General features: G+C 33.9%; 1 non-coding gene across 1 annotated transcript; it reads right to left on the bottom strand.

The window, feature by feature from the left end:
- Positions 1-19,848: 19,848 nt before the first annotated feature.
- Positions 19,849-19,955, bottom strand: LOC128283341 (small nucleolar RNA R71). The gene has a single exon (XR_008273683.1). It is a non-coding gene; the product is annotated as a small nucleolar RNA R71 (small nucleolar RNA).
- Positions 19,956-20,241: the final 286 nt, after the last annotated feature.

The following is a 20,241-nucleotide window of genomic DNA, read 5'->3' as shown; positions in this document are numbered from 1 at the left end:
AAACGTGCCAAAAAAAGAGAAAAATGGGCCAAAGTACAAATTTAACATGGCCTGGACCTCCTCACATGGGCAGACCACACGGCCGTGTCAATTTGGCAGATTTGAAGCACGACTCACACGGGCGTGTCCCTGCCGAGCCCAAGTTGAGTCCAATTCAGGAAAGGCCAATTTTGAGGGCTTCTAGGCATTCTAAAGCTTATAAATACACCCTAGAGGAGGAAAGTAAGGGGACACATAGGGAGGAAGAAAGGAATTACTCGAAGAAAGCCGATTGATCCATCTCAGAAGCCAGTTTCATCATCAAGACTGAAGATCTCCCCTCAACTTCCCTTCAGGAGTTTTGGGTTTTCTTTATGTTTTGTATTCATTATTCTTCTGAGATGTTTTCCTTTTTAGTTATGAACTAAATCCCCTAAATACCTAAGGGGAATGAAACCTAAGAAGAATCTTGTTATTATTTTCTGAATTGTATGATAAATATTTAACTTGTTCTTAATTATAGGTTCTTAATTCTTACTTTGATATCCCAGGATACTGATTCAAGATAAGCTCTTATTCAGAGGAGGAATAGACCTTGTCTAAGAGTACATTTTTCATAATTAAGCGGAGTTGATTGTGCGCCTAGAGATAGGGTGACAAGATTTTGTCGAATTAGGGTGAAACCTAATAGGGGGATCCATAAATCGAGTTAATGCAACCCTATAGTGTTAATTAGAGAAAAGCCTCAATTATTCAATCTAGGGATTAGACGTTATTAGTTTTGAATAGGGATAATAACGTAACTTAGGGATCTCTACGAAACAAGTTAAATGAATAAATCGTTCGATTCAGAGCTAGAATAACAAGGACAGTCTAGGTGGATTTTTCCTTAGGTATTGTCTTAATTCAATCGTTTTCGAAAAGTAATCCCCCAATTCTATTCTTTGTGAATTCTTAGTTTAGATAATTAGTTAGTTACAACAAAACCTCTTTGTTCTTAGGCTAGATAATAAAAAGACAGTTATTACTATTACTTTTAGTTCCTTTGGGTTCGACAATCCGGTCTTGCTAAAACTATACTATTGTTCGATAGGTACACTTGCCTACATCGCGATAATAGTTAGTTTCAAGAACGATTAATTATAAATTTATAAAACTTATCACACAAAATTACGCGCTCAATCGCCAAAATAATCTACACTCAAGTACCTTATGTGTGGTGCGTTTAGGACCAAAATGCCCTCTACAAGCATAAGAATGACAAAAAGAAAGGATAAATTATACCTCAGTTTTTACGACACATCGTTGCATTACTTGATCAGAGCAGTGTTTCTATAGGTATGGATCTTCCAAAATATAATATCGTGAGTCTCTTTTGAGCTTGTCCTTTTCAAAACATGATAAGTTGGAAGAAACAATACCTGTAGTGAGGTAATTTACCATATCTATAAACCATGGGTAAACTGTCTGAGCTGACAGAAGACTTTCATCCGGGAAGTCATCTTTAAGAGATGTGTCATCTTTTGAAAAGGGAATTCGAATCAAATGATCAGCTACTAAGTTCTCACTTCCTTTTTTGTCCTTAATCTCGAGGTTGAATTCTTGTAAGAGAAGAATCCATCGAACCAGCCTGGGTTTTGCCCTCTTTTTTTTCCGATCAAATATTTCAACGCTGCATGGCTAGAAAAAACAATAACTTTAATGCCTAATAAATATGATCTTAATTTTTCCAAAGCAAAAACAATAGCTAATAATTCTTTTTTAGTAGTTGAGTAATTGCTCTGGGCAGCATCTAGTGTTTTAGAGTCGTAGGATATGACGTGAGGTTCCTTCCCAATTCTTTGCCCAAGGATAGCTCCTACACTTTGGTCACTTGCATAGCACATGAGCTCGAAAAGGTAATCCCAATTTGGCGGCTGTACTATAGGAGCTAAAACAAGTTTTTGTTTGAGAGTGTTGAATGCATCTTTGAATGTTTGATCAATTTCGAACTCTTTATCTTTTTGCAAGAGATTGCAGAATAGTCGCGAAATTTTAGAAAAGTCTCTAATAAAGTGCCTGTAAAAACCTTCATAACTAAAAAAAGAACGAATTTCCCTAACAGTTTTGGGGTATGGAAGTGAATTGATAACATCAGTTTTAGCTTATCGACCATGATCCCTTCAACGTAAACAATATGCCCTAAAATCAATCCTTTATCTACCATAAAATGACATTTTTCATAATTAAGAATTAAATTAAATTTTAAGCATCTTTCTGAAATTTTAACGAGGTTTGACAAACATTCATTGAAAGAATTACCATAAACTATAAAATCGTCTATAAATACCTCAGTTATTTTTTCTGCAGAGTCGAAAAATATACTTACCATACACATCTGAAATGTGGCTGGTGCATTGTAAAGTCCAAACAATATCCGTTTGTAGGCGAACATGACAAAGGGACATGTAAATATTGTTTTCTCTTGGTCCTCTAGCGCCACTGGAATTTGGAAAAAACTTGAATAACCATTAAGACAATAGTAGTGAGTTTTTCCCACTAAACGTTCTAACCATTTGATCAATAAAAGGAAGTGGAAAGTGGTCTTTCTGAGTTAAAGAGTTTAATTTCCTATAATTTATACAGACTCTCCACCCATTTTGGACTCGAGTGGGTTTAAATCTCCTGATGCATTTTTTATTACAGTCATACCAGTTTTTTTGGGTACCACATGAATTGGATTGACCCAATTACTGTAAGAAATTGGATTAATCATCCCGGCATCCAGTAGCTTCTGAATTTCCTTTTTGAAAACCTCCATCATTGGTAGATTAAGGCGTTTTTGAGTTTCTCTCTTTGGGCTTGCAATTTCCTCTATTGGTATTCTGTGTATATAAGTCGAGGGACTTAACCCTTTTATGTCAGCAATCGTATATCCGATAACCCCTTTGTAGTCTCTCAAGACTTGAATTAAATTTTCCTCTTCCAATCCCAAAAGTCTACTAGAAACCATTACCAGTAAAGTGTTTCTATTACCTAGATAGACATACTTCAAGTGTTTCGAAAATGGTTTAAGCTCTATTTCTAGGGCCTGCAAAATAGAAGGCAATAGTTTAGTTTTAGAAGGAGAAAGTTCAAAGTACTTACCTTGGCTTCTAGGAAATTGAGGAGTCTCTAATAGAATAACGGTTTCCCGAATCGCTTATCTGAACATCATTATCTCCTCCAATTTATCCATCGTATTAAGGTCTAAACTCTTGGAAAGTATAGTTTGTAATTCATCCCCTTCATGATACTCAAAATGAAATTTTGTTAGTGGTTGAATAATATCAACAAGAGAAATATTTGACATTGTGTTGGATTGGCCCATCGCCTCATAAACATTAAATTTTACCACCTCACCGTCGAATTTCATAGTGAGGGTTCCACTTTGAACATCAATCTTTGTACGTGCGATGCTTAGGAATGGTCTCCCGAGTAGAATATCAGAAGTATTTTTTGAGTGGTCGTCCTCCATATTGATGATGTAAAAGTCTGCAGGAAGGATTAGTTCATTTACCTTTACGAGGACATCTTTTAGCACTTCTTCTAGATATATGCATAACCTTTCTGTCAATTGAATAATCACCCTGTTTCTTTCAAAGGACCCATGTTTAGCAATTTAAAAATAGATAAAGGTATTACATTAATAGATGCTCCCAAATCACACATGGTTTTCTTTATGCCAATATTACCTATTTTGTAATATTTAGAAAACATATCTTGGTCCTTATACTTAGGCAGGATTTTCTTTTGTAGCACTGTAGAAATATTTTCTCCCACATTCACCTATTCGTTTCCTTAGAGTCTCTTTTTACCGATGCACAATTCTTTTAAAAATTTTGCATAGCATGGAACCTATTTAATTGTATCAAGTAAAGGAATATTAATTTCTACCTTCCAGAATGTCTCAAGGATTTCTTTTTCCTTTTGTTCCTTTTTAACTTGGGCGAGTCTTCTAGGGTATGAGAAAGGTACAACAAATGATTTATGAAGTGTCAGCTCAGCGGGAGCTACTAGTTTGGCTTCCTGTTCAATGTTGTGGTAACGACTTGTGCCAGGCACCAGTTTTGACTCTATTCCATCTTTTATAGTCATAGTACTTGCATTTTGACGTGGGTTCGGCTCGGTTTGATATGCTAATTTTCCTTAGTTCTCCAAACGAATAACTATAAGTGCTAACTTACTTATTTGCTGATCAATTTCTTGGAAGTGCACCTCAGACTTTTGTTGGAACTTTTCGGTGCTAATGGCCAACCTCTCTACTGTGGTTTCAAGAGATGACTTTGGATGTTAATGTTGTTGAGGCGGATGTGGTCTTGGTTGATATGGTTGATTATTTTGAAGATTCAATCCACAGCTAAGGTTTGGGTGATTCCTTTACCCTGTATTGTACGTGTTTGAATATGGATCGTAACACCTTTGAGGTGCCCTGGAAAGTTCCCAACGTCATCTATTTGTGCAGTTGTGTCTTCAAGTAAAATCGAGCATGAGTCAATAAGATGATCAGGCTTAGCACAAATCTCATACAACCGAGTTGAGTTTGCCTGTCCTGCAAGCATATTTTTAACCACATTAGTAAGTTCATCAATCTTATTTACTATAGAAGAGTACTTAGCTTGTAAACCCTTCTCATAGGTTCCATAAGTGGTCGATTCTGTTGAGAATTTGCAGCCATAGCCAAAATTAATTCCCCAGCTCTTTGGGGAGTTATGTTTACAAGAGCCCTTCCACTAATAACACCAATCACCTTCATTTTCATTGGAAGTAACCCTTCATAGAAATACTATAAGAGCGACTGTTTAGACAAGCCATGTTGTGAGCAAGTTGTGCACAACTTCTTGTATTGCTCTCAATATTCATAGAGTGATTCTACTTCTTTTTGTTGTATTCCAACTATACTCTTCCTTAATTCGGCTACTCGAGCTGCTGGGAAAAACCTGTAAAGAAACAATCAAGACATATTAGTTCAAGTATTAACAGATCCCGGAGGTAAATAAAACAGCCATTCTCTAGCAGAGTTGGCTAATAAAAAAGGAAAAGCTCGTAGTTTTATTTGATCCTCAGTTACTCCTTCTAGTTTCATGCTCAGACAAACCATGTGGAACTCTTCCAGATGAGTATGAGGGTTCTCATTTTTCAAACCGCGGAAAATAGGCAATAAATGTATCAATCCCGACTTTAACTCGAACGGTATTTTGCCCGCCAGATATGTTATGCATAGCGACTATTCATCTAGTGCAGCTGCAAGTTAGCTATAGTTTGATCTGCCATGTTTTAATCTTCGGATAAGTAAATATCTTCGGTGTAAGATTCATCTTCAAATTTGGACTGTGGTTGTTTACTTTGTCGTATAGCTTCTCTTTGAAGTGTTCGAGCCAACTTTTCTATTTTCGGTTCAAATGCTAAAGTCTCTGATTCTAACTTGGTCATAAAGAAAACAAAAAAAAAAATTAGAAATTTTCACCAATCCTCGACAATGGCGCTAAAATTTGATGGGCATCGAAACCACCAAATATAAATTCCTACGACAAAATAATAGTAAATGACAGTATAGAGTAGTAGGGTTGAATCCACAAGGGCTGGCTATCTAATTTTGCCTTTTTTCGTGACGAGTCATTTAAATGCAATCCTGTCGTACACGACCTATGCATAGAAATGCTAAAAATAAAAATAAAAATGGGGGGTTTAAATTGACTAAGATAATAAAATAAGAAAATACAAAAAATAAAATAAAATAAAAATAGATTCGAAAATGCAAAAATAAATTTAAGAAATTAAAATAAATGGATAAATAAAATAATTTTTTAAGCTTAACCTTAGCCTCGATGTACTCCAATCTTAAATCAATCATTGAAACAGATTTTCCGTTCCAAGTGATAAGCTGGTTATAGTAATTGAGGATCCCTCAAACCACCAACTCTTCCTCTCGTAGTCGATCCCAGTATCATCTGCAAATCGACCCCTTTCCAATTTCCAACCACGTGGCACGTACCCATAATTTAAGACTTTGACAGCCTTGTGATCTAAAAAGCCCAACTCAAATTAACGGCCTCAACCGTGTGGGTCGTTTAAATCTGATCACTACCTTAACAAAATTCAACTAGCTTTTTCCAATTGAACACGCCAATTTGTTCGAGGGATAAAGCTAAAAAAGGTTTTATTTAATCACAGAAAGAATCATACTTGAAAGTAAATGGTTTAAGTGGAATTGTGGAAAGTGGAAAGGGAAAGGGAAAGGGCCTTGGAAGTTAATTAAACCAAAAAGTTGAAAGTAAAAGAAAAAGAATTGAAACTGGCAGAATGAAAAGTGATGCAGGTAATGAAAAGGAAAAAAGAAAAGAAAAGAAAAGAAAAGAATTTATTAAAGTCTAAAGCCAAAGGTTAAGTGTCTGTTCAATTGGTTGTAGCCACTATGTATTTATACACACTTTTAGAGCTAAAATTTAGCTAGATTTTTACTAAATATTATCACTAAATAATTCTAAATATTATCACTAAATAATTCAAAATTTAAAATCAAATCTAAACTAGAGATTAAATTTAAACTAATTATAGAGTTGTAACAATTTAAAAAATCCTTTAATCTTTTATCCAACCACTTTTTTAAAAAAAAAACTCCTCAACCCTTCAATCTTTATCCAGTCATCTTTGAATCTTCAGTCTTTCAATCCAGCCCTCCTCTTTGCTTTTTTTTTAAATTTAACTCATTTTTGTTAGAGTTTAAATTCAACACACCAACTTCATTCCGATAAGAAAAATCCAAATTTAATAACATTTTATTTGATAATTAGCCAAAACAAATATATTAAAAATATGAATTTATCTTGCTATCAATATGTAATTATCACAACTGCAATTAAATTATAATTATTTTTAAATGTATACTTATTCAAACTTCTATTAATTTCAATTTTTAATTAATAATTCTAAATTAAATATTGTAATTATTTTTAAATGTAAATCTAGTAATATGAAGGAAAATAAAAGGTATTCTTTTTATTTTAAAAGTTTTTTCTCAAACTTGCTTTTATATATATATATATATATATATATATATTAAATAGATAATTTAGTCAAGAAATAAATAATTAACCCATGAAGCATGGATGAAAGCTATACTAGTTTTAAATAATTTCTTGTATAGTTTTTCTATACTTTTTATAATTTTCTAAATAGGATAATATAATTTTTTGCTATTGAACTTGGCAAGTAGACTCACTTTGGTACTTGTATTTTTTTTCTCCACTTTGGTACTTGAACTTAACAGATATTTTATTGGAGGAAAATTCAAGGGGGTTGCAAGGCCTCGACCCCCTAAATTTTGTAAAACTTCTTTTATAGGATTTATAATTTTTAATGATAAAATTAGTAACATTTTTAGTCTATGTTGATAAACTAATGGAAAATAGTATTTAAAAATTAATTAGGTAAAAATAAACTTAAATAATTATAATATCTAATACAAATTGAGCATTTAACTTATTTTTTTCCTAAATTTTGGTGATCAAAATTATCCCAAATTTAAAAATATCTTATTGAAAGTAGGCACACTGTGTGGGTTTGGCCTACTTTGAACACGTATATTTTATATTGATAAGTGCATAATTTCTTGATTATTTGTAATATTTTTCTCTTAAATTATGCTATTTATGTCCTTAATTATATTGTCTATACTTAATTATAGTTATTATGTATTCAGGGAATAATTGAAGAAATATGAGTTTTATTTTTACAAGTTTTTGCGTATTGAACTTTCAACACAATACAACTTCAATATTTTGGTCATAACTTGAGTTATAGAGCTCTATTTTGGGCTCATAATACACCAATTTGAAGGGAATTAAAAGAACTAGATAAATTTATTTCACAGATTAAGCCCAAAAATGTCAATAAGGTGTCCAAAAAATGGCCTAGGAATTTGATGCAAAATTGCCAATAAACCTATAAAAAATCTGCAATATTTAATTAAGGAACGTTTGTAATTTTTCCAATATATTATTTTTACCTTATAAATAGACATTATTAGGTTAAAATACCTAGATATAGCCACATTAGTTTTATTTTAATTTTGCGTTTTATTTTCTCCATGAATTTCTAAACTTCTTTTTCTAGTCAAAGAAATTTTTAAAGTTTGATTCGCAAAATTTGTGGGATTTAATTATTTTTCATTTTTGTTTTTGTTCTTTGGTATTTGCATGTTTTTTATTTAATTACAAGTATTTAGGTTTGTTGAATATTCAATTTGTATTCACCACTTAGAATATTTTCCTTGTTAATTAGAATTATTAAATTCGTAATTGTCAATTTATTCTAATACTAATGACGGATAACGCATGTAAGTATGACAAATGTATACATTCTATGTTGTGTCAGCATGTGATCTAACTTAAAAAAAAACTTGCTAAGGTGAGTTTGTTGGTTAGAACTAGGTCTCTCTCGATCTTAATGTTGTTGGTAAGTTAAATCTAAGGTGCAAAGTTTTAGGGTTGTTTATTATTAGTAAGGGAAATAATTTCAAATGGGTTACCCCTTAATTACCGAGAAAGTAAAGAAAGATTGATTGCTAAGCGTTAACCTAAGTCAATGACAAATCATATACCATAAGGTTATTACAACAAAGTTAATGCCAATCCATGTAGAAAGGTAATAGTGGCCCTCTATGTTGGGAAATGTGTCGATATTGTAGTGTACATATAACTGTTTTCTATGTATTTGAAAGATGAATAAATAAATAAATTTAATTTCACATTTCACATTTCACTATTATGTCTTTTGTGTTTCTGTCTTTCATGTTTTGCATGCATAGTGAAATTGTGACAAATAAATATTAGCTCACTGATTGTCTAAGTTCAAACTAATGATAAGTGGCACTGTAATAATGTTTGCATTGCGAGAAAAAATAACTTACTTCAATAGATAATCTAAACGAGTCCGTAATCTCATAAAAGAATCAAAGTAAATATTAGATTCAAATACTTAAAAAGATTATTATGTCGTAAACAATTCCAACTGGGGAGATGACTAGTCTTGACTATTAGACCAGCTAACTCCATAAGTAGAAACATAGATAAATTCATTGGAAGAATGATACATTGGACTAGATCCAAGATGAATTAATTCTGAATCCTTTGTGAGTTAATTTACATGTGACGTTTATTGTGTGATTTACCTAAATCTTGAGTTAGTCACTGACCATGATGTAACTCATGTGCTTTGATATAAGCGGAGGCTTATGCTCTAAAATGATCGAGTTTATAATCGGTATATTAGGTACATGACTTGTGTATTACATGGATTTACTAGCAACAATGGAATTCATAGCTCGATTAAAAAGTTAATGATATCCTTTCATTTACATTATGTGGATTGATAAATATGAAATGTGGTCACAGGTTGCTTGTTCTCGAACGAGCAATTTATTACAATAATTTGTTGACAGTGATCATATTAATCATTAAAAAGATACAATAGTGACAATGAGGTAAAACACGATTGTATTGAGGTGAATGGATTTAACTCAAAGGAATCAAAGATATGAGAGTAACGCATAGATGACGAGGTCATTGGACAAAGCAGTTGGATAAATTGCTTTCGTAAACATTATATAATAAGGAGTTTTCAGTCATGGTACTTCTTGTGGACTGACTTCATGATTAAGTAAATTGTGAATTACCGTTCCGATAATTGTAATTACTAAAGCCTAATTGTATGTGTCAGATTGGTCTCTTCGCTAGCTCAACAAAAACTCAACGAGACTGTATTTGAATTAGAAGGAAATTCAATGAATTTGAAAATAAGTTAATTGAGTTGATTTATTCAACGTGGAAGTAAATTAGCCAGTCGTGGGAATTGTTCAACTAGAAAATTTAATTAAAGTATTTTCTTGAAAAATTAATTTGAAAAATATTAGTGATTTTTGGGAACATTAATTTTGATCAAGTAAATTAAATTAATGAGATTAATTAAAATTAATATAATATTTTTTAAAATTAATTTTAAGTCAAACAATTAGCCCAAAGGGTTATTGAACTTGAAAATTGAAATTGAGATCGAAATTTGGGCTTGAAAATAAAAAACTAAGATTGAGACCCAAAATTAGTCAAACTGGGTCCAGTATGTGAAACCGAACTAATGATTCAACAGGTGGTTGGATCGAACCAAACCGACTAGAGGTGTCGTGAGGGTGTCGCACCTACGATTACACTACCGAACACGACGGTGTCAGCGACGGGTACAACGACATTCTGATTGTAATACCCTTAACCCGTATTCGTCGCTGGAGCAGGGTTACGGAGCATTATCGGAGTTTTCAGAACATTTACACATAATTCATGTCAAATACTATACATTTTCTGAGATTATTCCTAACGTCCCTTAAGTGGACCCTCGGGGCCCAATACGAGTATTAGAAACGAATTGGTACTAAATCGGGAACTTAAAAAAAATTTCATGAAATTTCAAAAATTTTCCCACATAAGGGGTCACATGCCCGTGTGGGTAGGCCATGTGGCTCACATGGTCAAGTGACACACCCATGTCCTAGGCCGTGTGGTATATGAAATAGGTCACACGGTCGTATTCCAAGCTCGTGTAAGTCTCTGACTTGCAAAACGTTAAAGGTGCAATTTTCATACGACCATGACACACACCTGTGTCTTAGGCCGTGCAACACACATGCCTGAGGCACATGCCCATGTGCTCAATGCTGAGCATTCTGTTTCTAAATTTTAAGATGCAGAGGACACAAGCCAGACTACACGCCTATATGCATGATTGTGTGTCAAACACGGCTGAGACATATGCCCGTCTCTCTGCTTGTGTGGACAAAAATAGGCCATTTAAAGGCCATTTTTCTCACGCTTATCACAATCAATCTGTATACAAAACTCTCATATACCAATAAAACCCAATCAATCAACCAATACAGGCTAAAAATCAAATTTTAGACCTAATATGTCATCACTCAACTCATTTGCATAACCTTACCACATTAACACCATTCATTGATTTCTATAAGCTATTACTAAGTACATGCATACAAACATACATATATGTATATGTGTCACTCTCAACCATATTACAAGTTTACTTCATTTCAATTTAATCCTATACATACCATATAAACCTTAAGATGCATAACAAAATCTATTGGAGTTATGTGGATAGTGTGAACCAATGTGTTGATCCGATCCTTCGAACTTCTTGAAAATCTACAAAGAACATTGAACAAGTAAGCTTAATGAAGCTTAGTAAGTTCATTGGCTTTAAATATAAATCTTACGGAACATACTAAAACAATTCATTTAAGTAAATCATTCAATACACTATTCCTGCCAAACACAACTTCAATCGATGAATTCACTTATTTCATATCGATATCAAAATAACTTTAAATATTCAAACATTAATTCCATATATCACTTATCAACCTTGTCAAAATTAAAGAACGTCTTACGGATATGAGTACATTATATACAGAAGCCTGAAGGCTACACAAAAGCACATAAATGCTAAATGGAAACCCGTAAGGGTTGAACGGAAGCTCAAAGGAGCTGAATGAAAACCCACGACAATTAAACAGAAGCTCAAAAGAGCTAAACAAAAACCCATTAGGGTTAAACAAAAACTCATATAAGTTAACTAAAGCTCATGAGAGCTAAACGAAAAGTGAACACGAGTGTTCGCAACAAATACTGAACCTCGGTTTACTTGGGTAAACTTTGCAGTCAATTCTTTTCTTGCACTGAACAAATGTACTCAATCCTGTGTTCCAATCACTTCGTATTTTCACTTCATTATACATAGTTTAGCCATAATTTTATTTTCAACAAATAACATAAATATCAATCATCAATTAAATAAATAACATTAAAATTTAACCATACGAACTTACCTGGACTAGTTTGTAAAATTTGTTGTAGCTCAGGAACTATTCAAATAATTTCTCTCTTCCTCGATTTTCTTTGGACTCTTGATCTATAATACCAAATTATTCATTCATTAGCACATATATTTCAGCCTCATTCCACTTCACAATTTATACCTTTTAATTTTTAAAGTTACACATTTACCCAAAATTTTATAAATTTTACACTTTAGTCCCTAATCAATTAACCCATCAATTGAACTATTTTTTCTTAATTAACACTTTATTTCTTCATACTAAACTACACAACCTTTTATATTCAAAATTTTAGAACCAAACCTTAATTTTTAACTTTTTCACAACTAGGTCCTAAAATCAAGTTCTATCAAAATCACTTAATAAAATCATTATATAATAAAATTAAAGCTTTAAATCCATGTTAATTCATCATAGACTTCCAACACTTATCCATGACAACTTTCACAATCACTCATAAAATCAAAAACTAATGAATTCAATAATTGGACTGAGTTGTAAAAGTCTCAAAAACATAAAAATTACATGAAATAATCAAAAATTAAACTTACATGAAGTAAAACTATGAAAAACCAGCTTCTTGGAGACCTCCTATGGTGTTATTGGCTGAGAATTAGGAAGAAATGTCTAGATTTTTCAATTTGGTCACTTGTTTTTTTAAACCAAATTACCATTTTGTCCTTAGTTCACACCAATTTTGTCCATTTCTTCTTCCCACATGTCGTCCAGCCATTGCCCATATGTCTAATTACCTATTTGGTCCCCCTAATTATTACTTATACTATTTAACCTTTAATTAGCAAGTTTTGCACCTTTTTCAATCTAGTCCCTCTTATTTAATTAACTATCAAAACGTTAAAATTTTCTAATAAAACTTTGATTCTAAATCAATGACACTCCGTAAATATTTATTACGGCTCGATTTATGAAATTGAGGTCTCAATACCTCATTTTTGACCCAATTTACCTAATAAATTCTTTTAATTACAAAATTCACTAATTCAAAAATATTTCTAAAATCACATTTGACTCATAAATATTAATTTATTAAATTTTCAGATTTACTCATCGGATTTAGTGATCTTGAATCATTGTCTCCAACACCACTGAAAATTAGGCTATTACAACTCTTCTCCCTTTAGGAAATTTCGTCCTCGAAATTTGTTATCTGAGAATAAGCTCAGATACTGTGATCTTATTTACTCTTCTGTTTCCCAGATTGCCTCCTCCGAACCATGACGATGCCACAACAGTTTAACTAATGGTACTTTTTTATTTCATAGTTCTTTAACTTCTCGAGCTAAAATCTTCACTGGTTCTTCTGAATAATTCATATCCAGTTGAAGTTCAATTTCAATATGATGAATCACGTATGAAGGATCTGATCTGTATCATCTTAACATGGATATATGGAACACATTATGAATCTTTTCAAGTTCTGAAGGCAGAGCTAACCGATAAGCTACAGGGCTAATTCTTTCAAGAACCTCATACGGTCCAATAAATCTTGGACTCATTTTCCTTTTCTTTCAAACCGTAATACTTTATTCCATGGTGAAACTTTTAAGAACACTTGATCGCCAATCGCAAATTCTATATCTCTTCTTTTCAAATCTGTATATGTTTTTTGATGGTCAAAAGCTGCTTTCAAACTATCTCGGATGATTCAAACTTTTTTTTCAATTTCTCGGATCAAGTCGACTCCAACTAACTTGGATTCACTCAATTCAGACTAATACAATGGAGTCTTACATTTTCTTTCATAAAGAGCTTCAAATGGTGCCATTTTTATGCTGGACTGATAACTATTGTTGTAAGCAAATTCAGCCAAAGGTAAATACCTTTTCCAGCTATCTCCAAACTCGAGTATACAACATCTCAACATGTCTTCTAAAATCTAAATTACTTGCTCTGATTGCCCATTAGTTTGAGGATGAAATGCTGTGCTGAAATTTAGCTTAATACCTAGGGCTTCCTATAATTTACTCCAAAATCTTGATGTAAACCTCGAATCTTAATTTGAAATAATAGATGTTGGAACCCCATGTAATCTTACAATCTCAGACATATACAATTCTGCTAACTTCTCAAGTGAAAAGTTTATTCTTATAGGGATAAAATATGCTGACTTAGTCAATCTATCCACAATGACCCAAATCGAATCTTTCTTTCTCGGAGTCATAGGTAATCCAGACACAAAATTCATAGTGACATGCTCACATTTCCACTCAGGAATCATGACAGGTTGCAACAAACCTGTTGGTACCTGATGTTCTGCTTTGACTTGCTGACAAATTAGACATTTTGCAAGAAACTTATAGATTTCCCATTTCACACCAGGCCACCAATACATTTTTTTCAAATCACAATACATTTTCGTGCTACTCGAAAGAATAAAATACATGCTACTGTGTGCTTCAGAAAGAATATCATTTTTCAAACCCGAATTATTCGAAACACAAATTCTGTTGCGATAATATAACACACCGCTATCATCAATGGTATGCTCTAAACTCAAATTGTCTCGAACCGTCTGTCCTTCCAACACCAATTTCGGGTTATCATCTTGCAACTCCCAAATTCGCTGAAGAAACACAGGTTTTGCTCTCAATTCTGCTAATACAAAACCCTCTTCATTAAGAAATAGATGAGCGTTCATCTCCTAAAGTGAAAACAATGACCATTTTCGACTAAGTGCATCTACAACCACATTAGCCTTTCCCGGGTGATAATTAATAACCAAATCAAAATCTTTTAGCAACTCTAACCACCGTCTCTATCTCAAATTCAGCTCTTTCTAGGTCATCAAATAATACAAACTCTTGTGATCTGTATACACATGACATTTCTCACCATATAAATAGTGTCTCTAAATTTTCAAAACAAAAACAATTGCAGCCAATTCAAGATCATATGTAGGATAATTCTTTTCATGCGGTTTTAACTGCCGAGAAGTATAGGCCACTACTTTTCCTGACTACATCAATACACAACCCAAACCATTGAAAGATGCATCACTGTATACAATGTATGGAATTCCAGATTCTGGCTGAGTCAAAACTGGAACCTCTGTCAACATTTTTTTAACTGATCAAAGCTCTACTAAAACTCATCAGACCATACAAATTCAACATTCTTCTATAGTAATCGGGTCATCGATGAAGCAATCATCGAGAAATTTTTAACAAAACAACTATAGTATCCTGCTAATCCTAGGAAACTTCGCATTTCCATTATATTCTTTGGAATTTTCCAATTTACCACTGCAAATACTTTGCTCGGATCCACATGAATCCCTTCAACTGTCACAATATGACCCAAAAATCCAACCTCGTTGAGCCAGAATTCACATTTGCTGATCTGTGCATACAACTGCTTTTCTTTCAAAATCTGTAATACAATTCTCTAGTGTTGTGCATGCTCGATTTCTGTCTTGGAATAGATTAGTATATCATCAGTAAACACAACCACAAATCTATCCAAATATAATTAGAAAATCTGATTCATTAAATCTATGAAAGCAGAAGGTGCATTAGTCAAACCAAATGGCATTACTAAGAACTCATAATGACCACACCAAGTTCTAAAAGCAGACTTTGGTGTATCACATTCTTTGACTTTTAACTAATCATACCCGAATCTGAGGTCTATCTTCGAAAATACTGCAGCACATTTCAGCTGATCAAACAAATAGTCAATATGTGGCAATGGATATTTATTCTTAATTGTAACCTTGTTCAGTTGTCTGTAATCAATGCACAGTCTCAAAGATCCATCTTTGTTTTTTACAAATAAGACAGGTGCACCCTAAGGTGACATACTTAGTCTGATGAACCCTTTGTCTAATAACTCTTGCAACTATATCTTCAACTCTTTTAACTCGGCCTATGCCATTCTATACGGTGTTATGGATATCAGAGTTGTTCCCGGAATCACTTCAATCACAAACTCAACTTCACGATCTAGAAATTCCTCAAAAAACACATTAATAAACTCATTAACCACTGGTAACTGTTCTAACTTTGATTCAGAATCCTTATTATCAAGAATGTAAGCTAAAAATGCTTCATTACCTTTCTGCATTAACCTCTGAGCTGATAAAATTGAAATAATTCTGACAATTTTTTTCAAATTCTCAAACTCAACAGTATTCATTTCACCTGTTAGATATTTTAGATCAATCTGTTTTTCCTTACAATTCACTACAGCATCATGCTTCGTCAACCAATCCATTCCCAAAATAACATCAAATTCTCGAAAGGGTAGCAATATCAAATCAGCAGGGAATTCACAGCCTTTTATTTTCAGTGGACAATCACGACACACTAGATTAACTACCACACTTTGGCCTATTGGATTATTGACTTGAACATCATAATCAGTAGGTTCAACAGACAATTTCTTTTCTAATGCTAAAGTAATGCAAACATATGAATGTGTAGGCCCAACATCATAATCAGATAGCGTATGTACGTGCTGGTGCCCGAGCTTCTGACCGAGCACTTTATCTCTTACATTCAAACGAGCAGCCCCAGTGGCACTGCTTTGGCCTGAGCTTTTACTTCTTTGAGAAGTGACTATTTTCTTTTCGTTTTGGTCATCTTCCTCTTTTTGCAGTTGAGTACAGTCTTTAATGAAATGATCAGTAGCTCCACATTTAAAACAAGCTCTCACTTTGCTTCTACATTCACACGGATGATACTTCCCACAATATTTTCATTTAGGCCTAGAGACATTTTCTACACTACCCACACGAGCTGCAGGTTTAATAGTTACCCCAAATTCTTGCTGAGTTGTCTTATTCTTATTGGATCAATCCGGCCTTGAAGTGGGTCAACTAAAATCATCTCTAAACTTTTTAGCAGGAAATGCTGTAAATGATTTGGAGGAGCTTCTCTTATAAGATTCTTTATTTCTTCTTTCCCGTTGCATTTTTCTATTGTACACCTCTTCCATCTTTTGAGCATGGTCTGACAGAACAACAAATTCTCGTATCTATGTGCCCCCAATCATCATTTTGATCTCATTATTTATTCCTTCCTCAAATCGAATACACATTTCCTCCTCAATTGATACAATGTCTCGAGCATATTTGCTAAGGTATACAAACTCCCTCTCATATTCAGCTACTGACCGATTTTCTTGTCGCAAGTCAAAGATTTCCTTTTTCTTTTTATCCAAGTACCTCTTACCAACATATTTCTTTTTAAACTCACTCTGGAAAAATTCCCAAGTGATTTTCTCCTCTGGTACCATAGCCTCTATAGTCTCTCACCAATATAAGCTTCTTCTTTTAATAAACAAATAATCATATCGAGAACACGTCATTTTTCTAAAAACTCTTAATATATTTTAGAGCCAATACTCAACTTTGACAGAGTCATCATCTGATCTACTTTTGTAACACCTCTAAACTGTATTTGTCGTCGGAATAGGGTTTCAGAGTAATACCAAAACATTCAAAACATTTTACAAATAATTTACATAGATTACTATTCATTTACCGAGATCATTTAAAACATCCCTTAATTAAACCCTCGAGGTCCAATACGAGCATTAGAATCAAGTCGAGACTTAGTTAGAAATTCATAAAATTTTTCGCGACATTTCAAAAAAATGGTCCAAGGTGCAAGGCTCACACGCCCGTGTGGTCTAGGGACATGCCCGTTTGGTCGGGCCGTGTACTACACACGCTTGTGTCCCTAACCCATGTAACTCTCTAACTTTTAAGGCATGAAGAAATTGAAGTCACACGGCCAAGTCATATGCCCGTATGCTAGGCTGTGTGACGTGCAGTTTTCACACGGCCATGTACATGTAGCACACCCGTATCCAAGGCCTTTTCAACCACACAGTTGAGACACATGCTCGTGCCTCCGCCCTTATGCCTAATTCTGAGCATTTTTTTTCTCATTTTTAAGATGCAGAGGACACATAGTCTAACTACACGCCCATGTACTCAGTTGTGTGTCACACACGACCTAAATACGCACCCGTGTGTCTACCCATGTGGACAAAATAAAGGCATTTCCTAGCCTCATTTGTCACCCAAATTCACCATTTTCCTGTACCAAAAAATATCAAGTATAATCCAACCATTCCAAGCATTCAAATTAAATAATTTCCATCATTCAACAAGGAATATCATTGCATGCATACGTATTTGATAAACCGTAATTTATACATATTTTTACCCTATGCCTAACGCATTTATGGATGGTTTCTCCTTAGATTTGGTTAATTCAATGCTCCTAATCCTTTAATTTCATGTTTTATACTTAGGAGAGCATAAGAGAGTAAAAAGAACGAGAAACGGGCCAAAAATGGAGAAAATGGACCCACATGGGAAAACAACACGGCCTGGACTGCCTCACACGGGCATGTCACACGGTCCTGTCAATTTTCCAGGATCGAAGCACGACTTACACGGGTGGATCACACACCTGTGCATATTTAACATCCTTGACCATGGCCTTTAGTAATCGCACACGGGCGTGTCCCTACTGAACCCAAGTTTAGTTCAGTTTGAAAAAGGCTAATTTTGAGGGCTCTTAGGCATTCCAAAGCCTATTTAAACACTTGAGGAGGCTCTTAGGAATGGGGGATGCAGAGTAAGAAGCAAGGAATTACTCAAAGAAAGCCGATTGATCTATCTCAAGAGCCGAATTCATCATCAAGATTGGAGATCTCCCTTCAAGTTCCTTCAGGAGTTTTGGGTTTCCTTATGTTTTGTTATCTTTATGCTTTTGAGATGTTTTCTTTCATAAGTATGAACTAAACCCTTAAATACTTAAGGGGAATGAAACCTAAGACAGATCTTGTTATTTTTATCTAAATTGTATGATAAATATTTAACTTATTCTTAATTATGTGTTCTTAATTCTTGTTTTGATATTCCAGGATATTGATTCAAGTTAAGCTCTTATTCAGAGGAGGAAAGAGCCTGTCTAAAAGTAAATTTGTCATAATTAAGCGGAGTTGATTGCGCGCCTAGAGATAGGGTGACAAGATTTTGCCAGATTCGGGTGAAACCTAATAAGGGAATCCATAGTCGAGTTAATGCAATTCTAGGGTGTTAATTAGAAAGAGATTTCAATTATTCAACCTAAGGTTAGACGTTATTAGTCTCGAGAGAGATAATAATATAACTTAGGGATTTCTACGGATCAAGTCAAATAAATAAATCGACTGATTCAGAGTCAAATAACAAGTGAAGTCTAGGTGGATTTGTCCTTAGGTATTGTCTCAATCAATCGAATTTTCCAAAAGTATTTTCCCAAGTTTTTCTTTCTGTGCATTCTTAGTTAGTAATTAGTTTAGACAACCAAACCTCTTAAATTTTTGGCTAAATAATAAAAAGGAAGTAAATACTAGTACTAGTAGTTCTTTTGGGTTCGACGATCCGGTCTTGCTGAACTATACTACTGTTCGATAGGTACATTTGTCTTAATCGTGATAATAAGTTAGTTTCAAAAACATTTCATTTATAAATCTTTAAAACTTGTTACGAATATCACGCATCAAGTTTTTGGCACCGTTGCCAGGGAACTAGGATATTAGGAAAACTCGATTTTTATTACTTTAGCCACTTTACTTTTATTACAATTTAAATTTTTATTTTCTTTTCTAATTTTTCTCTTTTTTCCTTCTGACAGGTTTTTCTAGTTTATGACTAGAAGAAACCCGTCAGGACCACTACTTTTTGACGGTGAGATCGACCGTACAGTTCACAGAAATCGGAGAGAAATAAGACGAAGCCTAAGATACACAGAGGACGAGCAAGAGGGAGATACTTCAACCACATCCAAGGAGATGGCTGAAAACCAAGAAAATTCGCTACCAAAGCTAAACAGTAATTGAACTCATTGCCACGGGGGTCAATCACTACTTGGGAACAAATGACCGAAAAGTTTTTATTAAAATATTTTTCGCCGGCTAAAATGGATAAATTAGGTAGTGATATTTCTTCCTTTATGCAGATGTATTTAGAAACACTCTACGATACATGGGAGAGATGCAAGGACCTCTTGAGAAGGTGCCCTCACCAGGGATTACCGTTTTGGCTACAGGCTCAAACCTTTCATAATGGCCTGAATCCTTCGACTTGAAAAACGGTTGACGCAGCTGCTAGCGGAACCATCAATAATAAGACACCTGAAGATGCCTTTGAATTTATAGAAGAGATGTCACTGAATAACTATCAGTGGGAAGTCATAAGGACAAAGCCAATGAAAACAGCCGGCGTTTATAACGTCGATACGATCACCATGCTCTCTAATCAAATAGAATTCTTGAATAAGAAAATTGAAGGTTTCCTTAGTTCTTCACAGGTTCACCCA

The sequence above is a fragment of the Gossypium arboreum genome, chromosome 10 (genome assembly GCF_025698485.1).
Source record: "Gossypium arboreum isolate Shixiya-1 chromosome 10, ASM2569848v2, whole genome shotgun sequence".
Taxonomy (NCBI): Eukaryota; Viridiplantae; Streptophyta; class Magnoliopsida; order Malvales; family Malvaceae; genus Gossypium; species Gossypium arboreum.
This window is presented reverse-complemented; position numbering and strand designations above follow the sequence as displayed.